This window comes from Saccopteryx leptura, chromosome 8, assembly GCF_036850995.1.
Source record: "Saccopteryx leptura isolate mSacLep1 chromosome 8, mSacLep1_pri_phased_curated, whole genome shotgun sequence".
Lineage (NCBI taxonomy): Eukaryota > Metazoa > Chordata > Mammalia > Chiroptera > Emballonuridae > Saccopteryx > Saccopteryx leptura.
This window is the reverse complement of record NC_089510.1, coordinates 77,662,328-77,678,980: the sequence shown is the minus strand read 5'-3', so window position 1 is coordinate 77,678,980 and position 16,653 is coordinate 77,662,328. Positions and strand designations below refer to the sequence as shown.

The 16,653-nt window shown below is 40.0% G+C and overlaps 2 pseudogenes; one reads left to right on the top strand and one right to left on the bottom strand.

Annotated features, from left to right (window-relative positions):
* Positions 1–5,955: 5,955 nt before the first annotated feature.
* LOC136379552 (serine protease 33 pseudogene) lies at positions 5,956–6,588 on the bottom strand (annotated as a pseudogene).
* Positions 6,589–12,269: 5,681 nt separating this feature from the next.
* LOC136379551 (large ribosomal subunit protein P2 pseudogene) lies at positions 12,270–12,734 on the top strand (annotated as a pseudogene).
* Positions 12,735–16,653: the final 3,919 nt, after the last annotated feature.

Here is a 16,653-nt window from a genome sequence, read left to right as displayed (position 1 = left end):
AATAGTCCCGGAGAGCATGTGTGCACGTGTACACGTGCTAAGAGAATTCTGCTAGAGGTCTGGTTGTCTTCCAGCTGACTAATGTCTGGGAATGTAGATTAGTTCATGAAAATAAATCCAAGGCTGGTGTTTCCACGAAATTGTAGATGTTCATACAATCTACAATTGCTAGCTTTGAGTAGATAGAGATTTTATTTTTCTTACTGTTGCTCATTATATTTTCTTTTTCTGTTTCTTTAGTTGAGGTTGAAATCAGATGACTCAAGTGTAACTTTTGGCTTTTTCATATACTTTGGTAGTTGCATTATTTCAAAGAGGCCCCTGAGGCCTCGACTTCCTCTTCTGTAAAAAAAAGTTGAACTTTATTAGATTTCCTTGAATTCCAAAATGTTATGATTGTTATAAGTTTTATGATGACCTGGAGAGAACACACCCCTGCTCCTATAAAGTGTTTCTTTTTTAAAAAAATATATTTTTTTAATTTTAATGGGGTGACATCAATAAATCAGGGTACATATGTTCAAAGAAAACATCTCCAGGGTACCTTGTCATTCAATTATGTTGCATACCCATCACCAAAAGTGAGATTGTCCTCTGTCACCTTCTATCTGGTTTTCTTTGTGCCTCCCCCCCCCGTCCCCCGTAACCACCACACTTTTGTCCATGTCACTTAGTCTCGTTTTTATGTCCCACCAATGTATGGAATCATGCAGTTCTTAGTTTTTTCTGATTTACTTATTTCACTCAGTATAATGTTATCAAGGTCCATTCATGTTGTTCTAAATGATACTATATCATCATTTCTTTTTTTTTTTTAATTTTATTATTTTTTTTTTTACAGAGACAGAGAGTGAGTCAGAGAGAGGGATAGACAGGGACAGATAGACAGGAAGGGAGAGAGATGAGAAGCATCAATCATCAGTTCTTCATTGCGCGTTGCATCACCTTAGTTGTTCATTGATTGCTTTCTCATATGTGCCTTGACCACGGGCATTCAGCAGACCTAGTAACCCCTTGCTGGAGCCTGCGACCTTGGGTTCAAGCTGGTGGGCTTTTGCTCAAACCAGATGAGCCCGTGCTCAAGCTGGCAACCTCGGGGTCTCGAACCTGGGTCCTCTGCATCCCAGTCCGATGCTCTATTCACTGCGCCACCGCCTGGTCAGGCTATATCATCATTTCTTATGACTGAGTAGTATTCCATAGTGTATATGTACCACATCTTCTTTATCCAGTCTTCTATTGAAGGGCTTTTTGGTTGTTTCCATGTCTTGTCCACTGTGAACAATGCTGCAATGAACATGGGGCTGCATGTGTCTTTACATACCAGTGTTTTTGAGTTTTGGGGGTATATACCCAGTAGAGGGATTGCTGGGTCATATGGTAGTTCTATTTTTAGTTTTTTGAGGAACAACCATACTTTATTCTTTAATGGTTGTATTACTTTACATTCCCACCAACAGTGGATGAGGGTTCCTTTTTCTCCACAGCCTCTCCAACACTTGCTATTACCTGTCTTGTTGATAATAGCTAATCTAACAGGTGTGACGTGGTATCTCATTGTAGTTTTGATTTGCATTTCTCTAATAACTAATGAAGATGAACATTTTTTCATATATATGTTGGCTATTTGTTTTTCTTCCTGGGAGAAGTGTCTGTTCATGTCCTCTTCACATTTTTTTATTGGCTTGTTTGTTTGTTGTTGAGTTTTATGAGTTCTTTGTATATTTTGGATATTAGGCCCTTATCTGAGCTGTTGTTTGAAAAATATCAGTTCCCATTTAGTTGGCTGTCTGTTTTGTTGTCAGTTTCTCTTGCTGAGCAAAAACTTCTTAGTCTCATGTGGTCCCATTCATTTAATTTACCTTCACTTCTCTTGCCTTTGGAGTCAAATTCATAAAGTGCTCTTTAAAAACAAGGTCCATGAGTTTAGTACCTATGTTTTCTTCTATGTACTTTATTGTTTCAGGTCTTATATTTAGGTCTTTGATCCATCTTGAATTAATTTTAGTACAAGGGGACAAACTGTAGTCAAGTTTCATTCTGTTGCATGTGGCTTTCCAGCTTTCCCCAGCACCATTTGTTGAAGAGGCTTTCTTTTCTCCATTGTGTGTTGTTGGCCCCTTTATTGAAAATTATTTGACCCTATATATGTGGTTTTATTTCTCGGCTTTCTATTCTGTTCCATTGGTCTGAGTGTCTATTTTTCTGCCAATACCATGCTGTTTTGATTGTCGTGGCCCTATAATATAATTTGAAGTCAGGTATTGTAATGCCCCAGCTTCATTCATTTTCCTTAGGTTTGCTTTGGCTATTCGGGGTTTTTTATAGTTCCATATAAATCTGATGATTTTTTTTGTTCCATTTCTTTAAAAAATGTCATTGGAATTTTGATGGGAATTGCATTAAATTTGTATATTGCTTTGGGTAATATGGTTATTTTAATTTTATTTATTCTTCCTATCTAAGAACAGGGAATATTTTTTCATTTCATTGTATCCGTTTTGATTTCTCTTAACAATGCTTTGTTATTTTCATTATATAGGTCCTTTACATTCTATGTTATGTTTATTCCTAGGTATTTTATTTTTTTGTTGCAACCGTGAAGGGAATTATTTTTTTGAGTTTGTTTTCTAATGTTTCGTTTTTGGCATATAGAAAGGCTATGGACTTTTGTATATTAATTTTGTATCCTGCGACCTTACTGTATTAGTTTATTGTTTCTAGTAATCTTTTTGTGGAGTCTTTGGGGTTTTCGATGTATAGGATCATATCATCTGCAAAAAGTGAAACCTTTACTTTTTCTTTTCCGATATGGATGCCTTTTATTTCTTTATCTTGTCTGATTGCTCGGGCTAGAACTTCTAGCACCATGTTAAATAAGAGTGGAGAGAGTGGACAACCCTGTCTTGTTCCTGATTTAAGCAGGAAAGTCCTCAGTTTTATGCCATTTAATATGATGTTAGCTGATGGTTTATCATAAATGGCCTTTATCATGTTGAGATATTTTCCTTCTATACCCATTTTGTTGAGTGTTTTAAACATAAAATTGTTTTGTATTTTATCGAATGCCTTTTCTGCATCTATTGATAGGATCATGTGGTTTTTGTTCTTTGTTTTGTTGATATGGTGTATTACGTTAACCATTTTACGTATGTTGAACCATCCTTGAGATTCTTGATCATGATGTATTATTTTTTAATATGTTGTATTCGATTTGCAAGTATTTTGTTTAGTATTTTAGCATCTGTATTCATTAGAGATATTGGTTTATAGTCTTTTTTTGTGCCGTACTTGCCAGGTTTCGGTATGAGGGTTATGTTGGCCTCATAAAATGTGTTTGGAAGTATTGCTTCTTCTACTTTTTGGAAGACTTTGAGTAGAATAGGAACCAAGTGTTCTTTGAATGTTTGATAGAATTCACTAGTATAGCTATGTGGGCCTGGACTTTTATTTTGGGGGAGGTTTTTAATAGTTTTTTCTATTTCCTCCCTGCTTATTGGTCTGTTTAGGCTTTCTGCTTCTTCATGACTCAGTCTAGGAAGGTTTTATTGTTCTAGGAATTTATCCATTTCTTCTAAATTGTTGAATTTGGTGGCATATAGTTTTTCATATTATTTTACAATAATTCTTTGTATATCTTTGATATCTGTGGTTATTTCTCCTCTTTCATTTTGGATTTTGTTTATATGAGTCCTTTCTCTTTTTTCTTTGGTGAGTCTTGCCAAGGGTTTGTCAATTTTGTTGATCTTTTCAAAGAACCAGCTCCTTGTTTTATTAATTTTTTCTATAGTTTTTCTGTTCTCTATTTCATTTATTTCTACTCTGATTTTTATTATTTCCTTTCTTCGGCTGGTTTTGGGTTGTCTTTGTTCTTCTTTTTCTAGTTCCTTAAGGTGTGAAGTTAAGAGGTTTACTTGGGCTCTCTCTTGTTTGTTCATATAGGCCTAAAGTGATATGAACTTTCCTCTTATTACTGCTTTTGCTGCATCCCAGAGATTCTACTATGTCATATTGTCATTTTCATTTGTCTGTATGTATCTTTTGATCTCTGCGCTTATTTCTTCTTGACCCACTCATTTTTTAAAAGTATGTTGTTTAAACCAAAAAGCCCGTCAATAGATGACTGGATAAAGAAGATATGGCACATATACACTATGGAATACTACTCAGCCATAAGAAATGATGACATCGGATCATTTACAGCAAAATGGTGGGATCTTGATAACATTACCGAAGTGAAATAAGTAAATCAGAAAAAACCAGGAACTGCATTATTCCATACGTAGGTGGGACATAAAAGTGAAACTAAGAGACATTGATAAGAGTGTGGTGGTTACGGGGGGAAGGGGGAGAGGGAGAGTGAAAGGGGGAGGGGGAGGGGCACAAAGAAAACTAGATAGAAGGTGACAGAGGACAATCTGACTTTGGGTGATGGGTATGCAACATAATTGAACGACAAGATAACCTGGACTTGTTATCTTTGAATATATATATCCTGATTTATTGATGTCGCACCATTAAAAAAAATAAAATTATTATTAAAGAAAAAAAGTATGTTGTTTAGTTTCCACATTTTTGTGGGTTTTTTACCTTTTTTTTCAGTTGAATTCTAGTTTCAAGGCTTTATGATCAGAAGATATGCTTGGTACAATTTCAATTTTTCTGAATTTGCTGATGTTATTTTTGTGGCCCTACATATGCTCAATTCTTGAGAATGTTCCATGTACACTAGAGTAAAATGTGTACTCTTGTCACTTTGGGATGAAATGTCCTGTAGATGTCTATGATATCCAATTTCTCTAGTGTTTTGTTTAAGGCCAATATTTATTTATTGATTTTCTGTTTGGATGAACGAACTAGAGCCGTCAGCGGCATATTGAGGTCTCCAAGTATGATTGTATTTTTTTCAGTTTTTGTTTTTAGGTCAGTCAGTAGTTGTCTTATATATTTTGGTGCTCCTTGGTTTGGTGCATATATATTAAGAAGTGTTATGCCTTCTTTATTCAGTGTCCCCTTAATCATTATGAAATGACCATTTTTGTCTCTGATTACTTTTGCTGTCTTGTAGTCAGCATTGTTAGATATGAGTATTGCTACACCTGTTTTTTTTTGGATGTTGTTTGCTTGGAGTATTGTTTTCCAGCCTTTCACTTTGAATTTGTTTTTATCTTTGTTGCTTAGATGTGTTTCTTGTAGGCAGCATACAGTTGGATTTTCTTTTTTAATCCATTCTGCTACTCTGTGTCTTTTTATTGGTTAGTTTAATCCATTTACATTTAGTGTAATTATTGACGCGTGAGGGTTCCTTATTGCCATTTTATTTATTTATTTATTTATTTTTTAAGCAACACAAATTTATTAAATCATAGCTCTGTAGACCAGGAGTCTGGATGGGCTTAGTTGGGTTCTCTGACTATGGTCTCACCAGGCTGAACTCAAGGGCTTGGCCTGACAGGCTCCTCTGAGGCTGGGGAAGAATTTGCCTCCATGCTTGGTCAGATATTTTCCAGTTTCAGTTCCTTCCTGTCATAGTGCTGATGTTTCCCTTTTCCTGAAGGCTATCAGTATGGATTCTTCTACACTTTAAATCTCCCTGACTTCCTTTAGAAAATGAGCGGCACACAAGGCAAGACCAAGAAGGTCCATTGGTTGCCCTCCTCTGGGTGCCCAGGTCCAGCCCTCGCTGGAGCTTAAAAGGGTAAAGGAGCAGGAAGGGGAAGGCAAGAGTGTGAGATCCCCAGACATGGGAGGTTCCTGGGGCTGGGTTAGCAGCTCAGGTTTGGTGAGCCCCAAGAAGAAGGCAGGGGACACACAGATGGATGGACGTATAGTCCCTTAGCTTTGCTAGGTCTTTGAGTCTCAAGTCAGAAGTGGTGGGTGTGGGGTTGCACAGGTCCCCAGAGGGACCAAGTAGCTGAGAGACTCAGCAGCTGATTCCAGGTCAGTGTCACCATATCAGAGATTCAGGCAAGCCTGAATCCAGGGGCTGTAAGTGGCTACATTGGTATGGACACCTGGATGGTTAGGCAGGGCACAGCCCTTGCCCCAGTTCACCATGCTCACCAGGACCCAGTGCCCAGACTTCAGGCAGGTCAAGTGTCCTCCAAAATCACCCTCCTGAAAGGAGGCTGCCCCAGCCAGTGACCCAGAATGGTGTACCAGGTGGCGGACAGGCCCCGGGCTCTGGCAGGTAGACAGGTTGTACTCGGGAGCTCAGGGGCACCGGATGGCGCAACATCAGCAGCACCAGGTCGCCGTGGGCCCCATCCTCGGAGTAGTCATGGGGCAGCAGCACCCTTTGCACGGGCACCAAGAGAGCATGGGCGAGTCGGTACTCAAGTAAAGTGCCCTGAGGTGCACACGGTACTCAGACAGAGGCATCTGCCTCGGGAAGCAATGTGCTGCTGTCAGCACCCATTGTGGGGCAATGGGTGAGCCCCCGCAGACGTGCACCCCATGGTGCTGGATGCTCGCCTGCCAGAGCCACTCCCCAGCCTGGGTGTCCTGGCCTCCCATGATATGACTGGACACACGAGGCTGCCTGCAGGCTGCAAGAGGACAAGGGGGACGTAAGGGCCCTATTGCCATTTTATATATTGCTTTCTGTTAGTTTTGTATCTTGTTTGATTCTTCTCTTTTCTTTTTCTATCATTTGTTTTTGTTTGGTTGTAATCCATACTTTTTTCCTTTGTTACTACCTTTTTTAAGTCATGTGCTCTGTGGTGGTTTTTTCAGGGGTGGTTACCATTAAGTAATGAAAAGGGTACCTACCTTGTTCATTGTAGTGCACTATCTTATGAGTGCTTCTGCACTCCATCGTCCTTTGCTACTTTTAATCTCCGTCCTCTCCTCTTTTTTTGTTTTTGTTGTCACAATTTATATTTGGTTTTATTGTGTTCTTGGTGGAGCTTTCACTTGTGGTTTTGTTTTGTTTTGTTCTTTGTATCTGGTTGAAAACCCCCTTTAGTATTTCCTGAAGTGGAGGTTTTCTGACGATAAATTCCCTCATCTTTTCTGTATCTGTGAATGTTTTTATTTCTCCTTCGTATTTGAAGGATAGCTTTGATGGGTATAGTATTCTTGGCTGGAAGTTCCTCTCTTTCAGAACTTTAAATATTGGGATCCTCTCTCTTCTAGTTTGTAGAGTTTCTGTTGAGAAATTCGATGATAATCTAATAGGCCTTCCTTTTTAGGTTGTATTCTTCTTTTCCCTGGCTGCTTTGAGAATTTTTTCTTTGTCATTGGTTTGTGCCAATTTCATTATGATGTGCCTTGGAGTAGGTTTATTTGGGTTAAGATAACATGGTGTTCTATTTGTTTCTTGAATTTGAGGCTTTAGCTCTTTCCACAGGCTTGGGAAGTTCTTGTATATTATTTGTTTGAATATGTTCTCCATTCCATTTTCTCTCTCTTCTCCTTCTGATATACCTGATATTATTCTTATGTTACTCTTTTTGATGGATTCAGACAATTCCTGTAGGGCTTTCTCATTTTTTTTAAATTCTTGAGTCTCTCTGTTCTTCTCTCTGTTGTGCCTCAAGTTGCCTGTCTTCTATGTCACTAATCCTCTCTTCTATCTGGCCTGTTCTATTAGCTATGCTTGTTACCCCGTTTTTCAGTTCATGGATTGAGTTTTTCATCTCTGTTTGATTTGTTTTCATAGTTTCAATTTTCTTGGTAATATACTCTTTGTGTTCATTGAGTTGTTTTTTGAGCTCCCTAAATTGCCTTTCTGTGTTTTCTTGTATATCTCTAAGTATTTTTAGGATTTCTATTTTAAATTCTCGGTCATTTAACTCCCAGATTTCCAATCTATTAAATTTTTTTTCTATAGAATTTCCCTCGTCTATCTGTGCTACATCTCTGTCTTTTGTATCCATGATATTCGATTTCCTTTTCCTTAATGGCATCTGAGGGTGGTTTTGTTAATACCACTTCTTGTTCAGTGTGTGGGACTTCCAGATGCTCCAAGGATAGATTTTTCTGTCTCTGGTTGTAGAACTTGTTGAAATTTTGGGGAGAGGTACCGGGAGCGCTCCTCACAGCGCCATTTCTCTGATGTCACTTCCTGTGTAACCTATAAAGTATTTCTTATCTTTCCTTTTTAGTTCAGGGAAATGCTCTGGATGAGAACTGCCTGGAGGGAAATTTCCAACTCCAGTCTGGAAATGTTTGCCATGCAATTTCTTACAGTATTAAGTTCTTTGGGACTCTAAGAAGGCTATTGAATGTTTTGGGGCCTTAATCTACTACAGCTATAAGACACTGTGTTTTTATTATGGTATCACAGTAATTGATAAAAAAAATTAACTGCTCACAAAAATTAGGGGATATTTTATTGCTTCATGTTCATTTGGAAATATCCTTTAATTTTTGTAGCCGAATATTTGTTTTATTTGCTAACAAATAAGTATAGTGATAAAATGGGGGTGGAAAAAATAGTTACACTTGAACATAATCTCTTTGGAGAGGCAGCTGGTTGCCAATTAAACAAGAGTACTGTAAAATAGCAGGTGGATGTTTACCCATAAACAATGGGAACTGAGGAGCGGAGGAGGGCCTCAGGAAAGAAGTTGTTATTGTCAACAAAGCAATGATTAGCAACTTGGGTCTTCTTGATGCAATGATTTTGTCCCCATATTTAGATGGAGAGTCCTGGCCTGCCCTTTTCTAAGTCTTCCTATATTTAAAGTAAAACCACTCACATCTCTGCTCATATTTGCATTTACTTTGGATGCTTGGGAACAGCTTGTGGACTGGAACGTCTCTGACAGTCACACCCTCATTGATTGCCTGCTCTCTGAGCTGTCCCTCTGTGACCCTGCAGGCAAGGTTGTCATTTCCTCTCTGTGCTTCCTCACCCTGTGCTTCTTTCTATCATGGTGCTGATCTTAGGATGTGGTAATTACTTGTTTGTGTGTCCATCTCCCTGACTGTTATATTTTTTTTATTAAAAATTAAAAAATTTATTGATTTTTAGAGGGAGAGAGAGAAACATCGATTAGTTGTTCCATTTATTTATGCATTTATTGGTTGATTCTTGTATATGCCCTGACTGGGGATCGAACCAGCAGCTTTGGTGGTATCAGGACAGTGCTCTAACCAACTGAAATGATGGGGAAGATGCTCCAGGACAGAGTGGGAAAGCAAGGGTTCATGTTTTAGTTGGCTTGAGTACAGAGTGTTTGAGAAAGACAGAGAGAGAGAGAGAGAGAGAGAGAGAGAGAGAGAAAGGGGAGATAGAGAGACTAAGAGAGAGAATCCTCAGGACATGGGACCAGAACGATTAAATTAAGTTACCTCAAAGTCCATCCTATTTATGTCCTCTTAGTTACAGGTGAAAATAAATTTCTTTCTGTTTAGGTCAGTTTGAGTTGGGATTTCTGTTAGTTGTTAAAGAAATTTCCTAAGTGATGATAAAATTTTATTGGAAAGATGGATTGGAGCCAGACTGTTGAGGAATTTAGACAATTTTTAAAAGCAATATGGAGTTATTTAAGATTTTTCAGCTGAGGAATGAAGTAATTAAAACTTTACAAAGATTAATCTGACAGATGGGTAGAGGACAGTTTAAAGGAGGGAAGAGAGCACTCACAAGGAGGTGGTATATTTCCTTAGTAAAAGTCTTCCCACGTGGAATTATAGTGATTAAGGAATCCAGTGTTCAGCTTAAGTCAACTGGAAATTTGCATATTAAAATGTAAAATGAATCTCCATATAGCTAAGGAGAAACCCTAGATCAGTGAGCTCCCATTTGGTCCTTAAATTGATTTGTATGGTACAGTTTCGGAATGGGTTTGCCCTGTTCTAATCAGGTCTATATATTCTTAGTTAGCTTATGCAAGGTAGAAGGGATGGACTATGCCAGCAGGCTATTGTATGCAGTTGACATCTTTTCCTCAACCAGCAGTTTGGAGTACTTAGAAGTTTTAGGTAGACCTCTAATACTTGCGGTATTTGTCAATGAATATTCACAAGAGTATTGAAAACAATGAAACAATAAATGACAGAATACCTGGAAACTGAGACCCAATTCTGCCACTTATTCTGTGACCTTGAAAAAGTTAATTTATTTCCTTAAGCTTCAGTTTTGTCAACTGTAAAATAGAGATGATATAATACCCATTTAGAGTGTTGTTGTGAGGATTAGTGAGACAATACAAGTAAACATAGTAAACTCCAATTTATTTGTGTTTGTAGTTGCTACTGTTTTAATTGAAATAAGAGATTAAACATCTGTTTCCTTAAAAGGCATGATGTCTATAGCCTGACTATATGGGTGATATTCCTTCTTCATCAGATACCAAATTAGTAGGCACTGGGGAAACAAACATTTCATATCTAATTTTAAAAGGGAAAACAAAAGATATGGGTGATCATAAAGATATTTTTTGGGATATTTAAAATACAAAAAATTTTGATTTTTAATTTTTGTTGATATGACATGAAAAAATTATTTTTATTACTACAGTGGTACCTTGAGATATAAATTTAATTTGTTTTGTAACAAAGCTCGTAAATAAATCAGTCAACTCGTATATCAAACTGCCGATACTGGACCCATGTGCCAACGTGCCAACTAGCGGCAGCTTCCCGAATCACTACATATCTTGGAATTTCGCTCGGATCTCAATCAAAAATACAGACTGAGTTGCAGCTCGTATCTTAAAAAGTTTGTATGTTGGTCTGTTTGTATCTCAAGGTACCACTGTATTATTATTATTATTTTTAGCGAGCGAGCGAGAGAGAAACAGACAGACAGACAGGGACAGACAGATGGACAGACAGAAAGGGAGAGAAATGAGAAGCATCAATTCTTTGTTGCGACAGTTTTAGTTGTTCATTGATTGTTTTCTCATATGTGCCTTGACTGGGGGGGGGGGCTACAGGAGAGTGAGTGACACCTTGCTCAAGCCAGCAACCTTGGGGTCATATCTATGATCCCATGTTTACACCAGCAACCCCACGCTCTAACTGGTGAGCCTGCGCTCAAGTTGAATGAGCCTGCGCTCAAGTTGGTGACCTTGGGGTTTTGAACTTGGGTCCTCTACGTCTGAGATTGATGCTCTATCCACTGTGCCACCACCTGGTCAGGTAAAAAAAATTATTAAGATGAAAAAAATTGTACTAATGAATTGATGGGGAAACTATGGCTTTTGAAGAGGGACAAGTAAAAAAAAAATACTGAATTTTGATAATATTTGTGTATGTTCTCTGTGATTATGTGCTAAAAACTGATATGCTACATTCTCCTATGTTTATTTTAACTTAACAGGAGGTAAAAGCAATATTTTCTATTCAAATATAAGAAGGAGATATAGAACGGAGACATTCTTGTCCGGGCCCCCTTGAGGGTTCCCCAATAATGCCTAACTCCAAGCACCTAGGCTTGTCCAATCTTGCTTTATGTTTAAACTTTTTATTTAGAAATAATTTTAGACTTAGAAAAATTACAAAAATAGTGCAAACAACTCCCATATGCTTGCTTTCTATTCAGCTTCCTCTAATGTTACATCTTCTATGACCACTTAATAATGACTGGAGCTAAGAAATGAAAAGTAGGACAACTCAATTAGCTAAATGACTGGGCTTATTTGCATTTCCCCACTTCCTTCTGTGGTGTCCTTTAGCTAGTTGTTCCAGGAGCCAGCCCAGGATCTCACATTACACTAAAGTCACGTTGTCTTTGTCTCTTCTAATCTGTGACTGTTTCTTGGCCTTTCCTTGTCTTTTAAGACCTTGATACTTTTGAGAATAGCTGGTCAGTATTTTAAAGACTATTGTTCAATTTGAATTTGTATGATGTATTCTCATGGTGAGCTGGAAGTTCTGCTTTTCTGAGAATACCACAAAAGTGACACACGCTTTTCACATAGGACATTGTACCAGGGCTTTCCTGATGTTGATGTATCTTAATGCTCAGATTTCTTCATTGTAAAGTTACTGTTTTCCCCTTGGTAATTAATAATCATCTTGAGGGAGATACTTTGAGACTACACAAAGAGTCTTCTCAAACTTTCACCCATGAGTTTGAGCATCCAAGGGTGGGTCCTGCCTGCTGCAATAATTGTCTATTTTCCTTATCTCTAATACATTATTAATTTGAATTCTTATGTGAGGTGTCATCTTGATTTTCGATAATCACCTGATAAAATTTACCTCTGACTTCCTAAGGAGACTTTGCACTTTAAAACTGACCTAGTCGCTGTCCCTGTCTGACGCCGCCGCCGAGGTCGCACGCGCCAGGCCTCCTCGCCGCCGATGCCGAGATGCGCTACGTCCCCTCCTACCTGCTGGCCGCTCTCGGGGGCCATGCCTCCCCCAGCACCAACAACATCAAGAAGGTCCTGGACAGCCTGGGCATCGAGGCGGACGACGATCGGCTCAACAAGGTCATCAATGAGCTGAACGGAAAAAACATCGAAGATGTTATCGCTCAGTGTATTGGCAAGCTGGCCAGCGTTCCTGCTGGTGGGGCCAGCGTTCCTGCTGGCGGGGCCAGCGTTCCTGCTGGTGGGGCCAGCGTTCCTGCTGGTGGGGTCTGCGTTCCTGCTGGTGGGGCCAGCGTTCCTGCTGGTGGGGCCTGCGTTCCTGCTGGTGGGGCTGTGGCCGTCTCCGCTGCCCCCGCGTCTGCAGCTCCTGCTGCTGGCTCTGCCCCAGCTACAGCAGAGGAGAAGAAAGATGAAAAGAAGGAGGAGTCAGATGATGACATGGGATTTGGCTTGTTCGATTAGAGTTCCGTTCCCCTGCAAATAAAACCCTTTTTATGTATCTCTTAAAAAAATAAAAAATAAAAAAATTAATAAAACTGACCTAGTCATGAAAAAAAATTTTTTTTTGCCTATTGTAAACATAATACACATTTAATGTAAAAAGCCAAGGATAATATAGTTTTTAAAAATCCACAATCTTTCATAGAGAACACCATCTTAATATCTTACCGTCTATGTTTTAATATATTTTCCTATGCACGTATATGCATATATAAAGAAAAAGGGGATCATGCTGTGCATATTAGTCTGTAAATCTGCTTCTTTGGCTTAATGATACATTGTGAACATCTTTCTATTTTCATAACATTGTTTTTTCACATTTATATAACTTTTATTACAGTATATTGTTATAGTTGTTCCATTTTATTATGAGTTATTGTTAATCTTTTACTGGGCCTAATTTATCAATTGAACTTTATCATAGGTACATGTGTGCAGGAAGAACAATATATAGATAGGGTTCGATACTACTGGTGGTTTCAGGCGTCCATCAGGGGTTCGAGCCGTATCTCTCGTGGATGAAGGCTGACTAGTGTGATACTTGCCCTGGCTACTGAAGGAGAGCTAAATCTGCCCCACCCCGAAATACGGCACTCTGGCATATTGACTATCTTGCATTAAGTTATTTTGAGAAACAGCCAGGGCAAGGACTCTCTGCTCTCCTTTGTGCCCTTGAGAGCAGGAAATAAGTCTCCCCTGTGATGGGTGCCCTCCCTGTGCCAGCAGGAACGGGAGACATCCTTGTCACCAGAGACGGGGAACTGAGGGCAGAGAAAGCTGTCTGTCTACAAACCTTATTACTTCTTCACTTGCTTACTACCCCAAGTCCAAACTTCTCTGTCTTGTCAGTTCTTCACAAATATATAATTTTTTTTTGGTGTGTGTGTGTGTGTGTCAGAGACAGAGAGAGAGAGAGAGAGAGAGAGAGAGAGAGAGAGAGAGACAGATAGGGACAGACAGACAGGAAGGGAGAAGGAGAGAGATGAGAAACATTAATTCTTCATTGCGGTTCCCTATTTGTTCATTGGTTGCTTTCTCATATGTGCCTTGACCGCGGGCCTTCAGCAGACCGAGTGACCCCTTCCTTGAGCCAGCAACCTTGGGGTCAAGCTGGTGAGCTTTGCTCACACCCGATGAGCCCGCACTCAAGCTGGTGACCTCGGGATCTCGAAACTGGGTCCTCTGTGTCCGATCCGACGCTGTATATACTGCGCCACCGCCTGGCCAGGCCCAAATATATAATTTCTTTGTCTCAAAGGTATACATGCTGCCTGCTTGGTCATTTTTTTGTCTCATACTTTTTTTTTTTTTTTTTTGTATTTTTCCGAAGCTGGAAACAGGGAGGCAGTCAGCAGACTCCCGCATGCGCCCGACTGGGATTCACCCGGCATGCCCACCAGGGGGCGATGCTCTGCCCATTTGGGGTGTTGTTCTGCTGCAACCAGAGCCATTCTAGCGCCTGAGGCAGAGGCCACAGAGCCATCCTCAGCACCCGGGCCAACTTTGCTCCAATGGAGCCTTGCCTGCAGGAGTGGAAGAGAGAGACAGAGAGGAAGGAGAGGGGTAGGGGTGGAGAAGATGGGTGCCTCTCCTGTGTGCCCTGGCCGGGAATTGAACCCGGGACTCCTGCACGCCAGGTCGATGCTCTACCACTGAGCCAACTGGCCAGGGCCTTTTTGTCTCATACTTTTAATGGGACTTCCATATGTATGAAATATAATTTTTCTCCTACTAATCTTATGTCAACTAAATTGTTAGACCAGCCTAAGAACCTAGGAGGAAGGAAGGGAAAAGTTTTCCTCCCACGAGGATTTTGTGACCTTGGGCTGGGGAGTCACTAAGACATGCTGGGTGAGGGGCCTGCCTGTTTCTCCTTTCTGAGCCTCGATTTTACCATCTGAGAAATGGAGACCCCATCCATCTCCAGGGTGCAGGAAGGCTGTGCATCTGGCCAGGATGCCAACAGCTAGGAGGGGAGAGGAAGGTGACATGGGAGGGCCCAGGGGATTGGAAGGGCTGCTGCTTTAGGCTTCACCAGGATTCTTCCCCCTCTTCCTGGTGGCTTCTCAGAAGGAGCTAGCCTGTTGCGGTAGCTGTCATGGGCCCCACAGCTGGGGTTCTCTCTCCTTCCTTTTTTAAAAAATTGATTTTAATTTGTTGTGTTTACACAGTTACAAGTGTATCCCCAAATATATCTCCCTCCCTCCCCCTGTTCTCCTTGATACCCCCTTTGCCCCCTCTCCACCACCTTCCTCCTTTTCCTCCATAATTTACTATCCTGCCCTCTATCTCTCTGTGTTATGTGCATATACTTTCACTAATGTATTTCCTCTCTTTGATCCCCTCCTCTTTTCCCCTTTTCCTCTGGACTCTTTGACCCTTTCTCTGCCTCTCTTCTGTTCCTCAGTTCTCATTGTTCATTATATTCCTCATATAAGTGAAGTCATATAGTATTTTTCTTTTTCTGCCTGGCTTATTTTGCTTAGCATAATAGACTCCAGGTCCATCCATGTTGCAGCAAAGGGTAAGATTTCCTTCTTTTTCATAGCTGCGTAGTATTCCATTGTGTATATGTACTACTGCTTTATTTTTATTTATTTTTTTGTTTTTTTATGATTTTAATTTTTTGTGTTTACATATATTCAAGTGTCCCACCAAATATATCTCCCCCCAACCCTGTGTTCCCCCTGGGCCCCCCTTTGCCCCCTCCTGCCAATGCCTTTTCCCTTCCCTCCAGGATTTGCTGTCCTGTTCTCTATAATGCTGTGCTATGTATATATAATTTCACTAATCTCTTTCCCTTCTCTGATCCCATCTTCTCTTCCCCTTTCCCTCTGTCCGCTTTCCCTGTGGTCCCTTTGATCCAGCCCCTGCCTGTGTTCCATTGCTCAGTTCATATTGTTCATTGGATTCCTCAAATGAGGGAGGTCATATGATATTTGTCTTTCTCTGCCTGGCTTATTTCACTTAGCATAATAGTTTCCAGGTCCATCCATGTTGTTGCAAAAGGTAAGATTTCCTTCTTCCTCATGGCCACGTAGTATTCCATTGTGTTTATGTACCACTGCTTTTTCATCCACTTGTCTACTGATGGACACTTGGGCTGTTTCCAGATCTTGGCTATTGTAAACAATGCTGCAGTAAACATGGGGGTGCAATTCTTCTTTTGAATCGGTGATTTGTTATTCTTAGGTTATATTCCTAGAAGTGGGATAGCTGGGTCAAAAGGCAGTTCTATTTTTAACTTTTTGAGGAATCTCCATATTGTTTTCCACAGTGGCTGCACCAGTCTGCATTCCCACCAGCAGTGCAAGAGGGTTCCATTTTCTCCACACCCTTGTCAGCACTTATTATGTGTTGTTTTCTTAATGGGTGCCATTCTGACAGGTGTGAGGTAGTGTAGTATCTCATTGTGGTTTTAATTTGCATTTCTCTAATGATTAGTGATGTTGAACATTTTTTCATATGCCTATTGGCCATCTGTATGTCCTCTTAGGAGAAGTGTTTATTCAGTTCTTTTACCCAATTTTTGATTGGGTTGTTTACTTTCCTGGTGTTGAGTTTTACAAGTTCTTTGTAGAATTTGGTGATTAACCCCTTATCAGACGTGTTGGTGAATATGTTCTCCCATTGTGTGGGTTGTCTTTTTATTTTGTTCATGGTGTCTTTTGCTGTGCAAAAGCTTTCTAGTTTGATATAGTCCCATTTGTTCATCCTGTCCTTTATTTCACTTGCCAGTAGAGTTAAATCAGCAAATATATTGCTGCGAGAGATATCGGAGAGCTTATTGCCTCTGTTTTCTTCTAAGATGATTATGGTTTCATGACTTACATTCAAGTCTTTTATCCATCTTGAGCTTATTTTTGTGAATGGTGTAAGT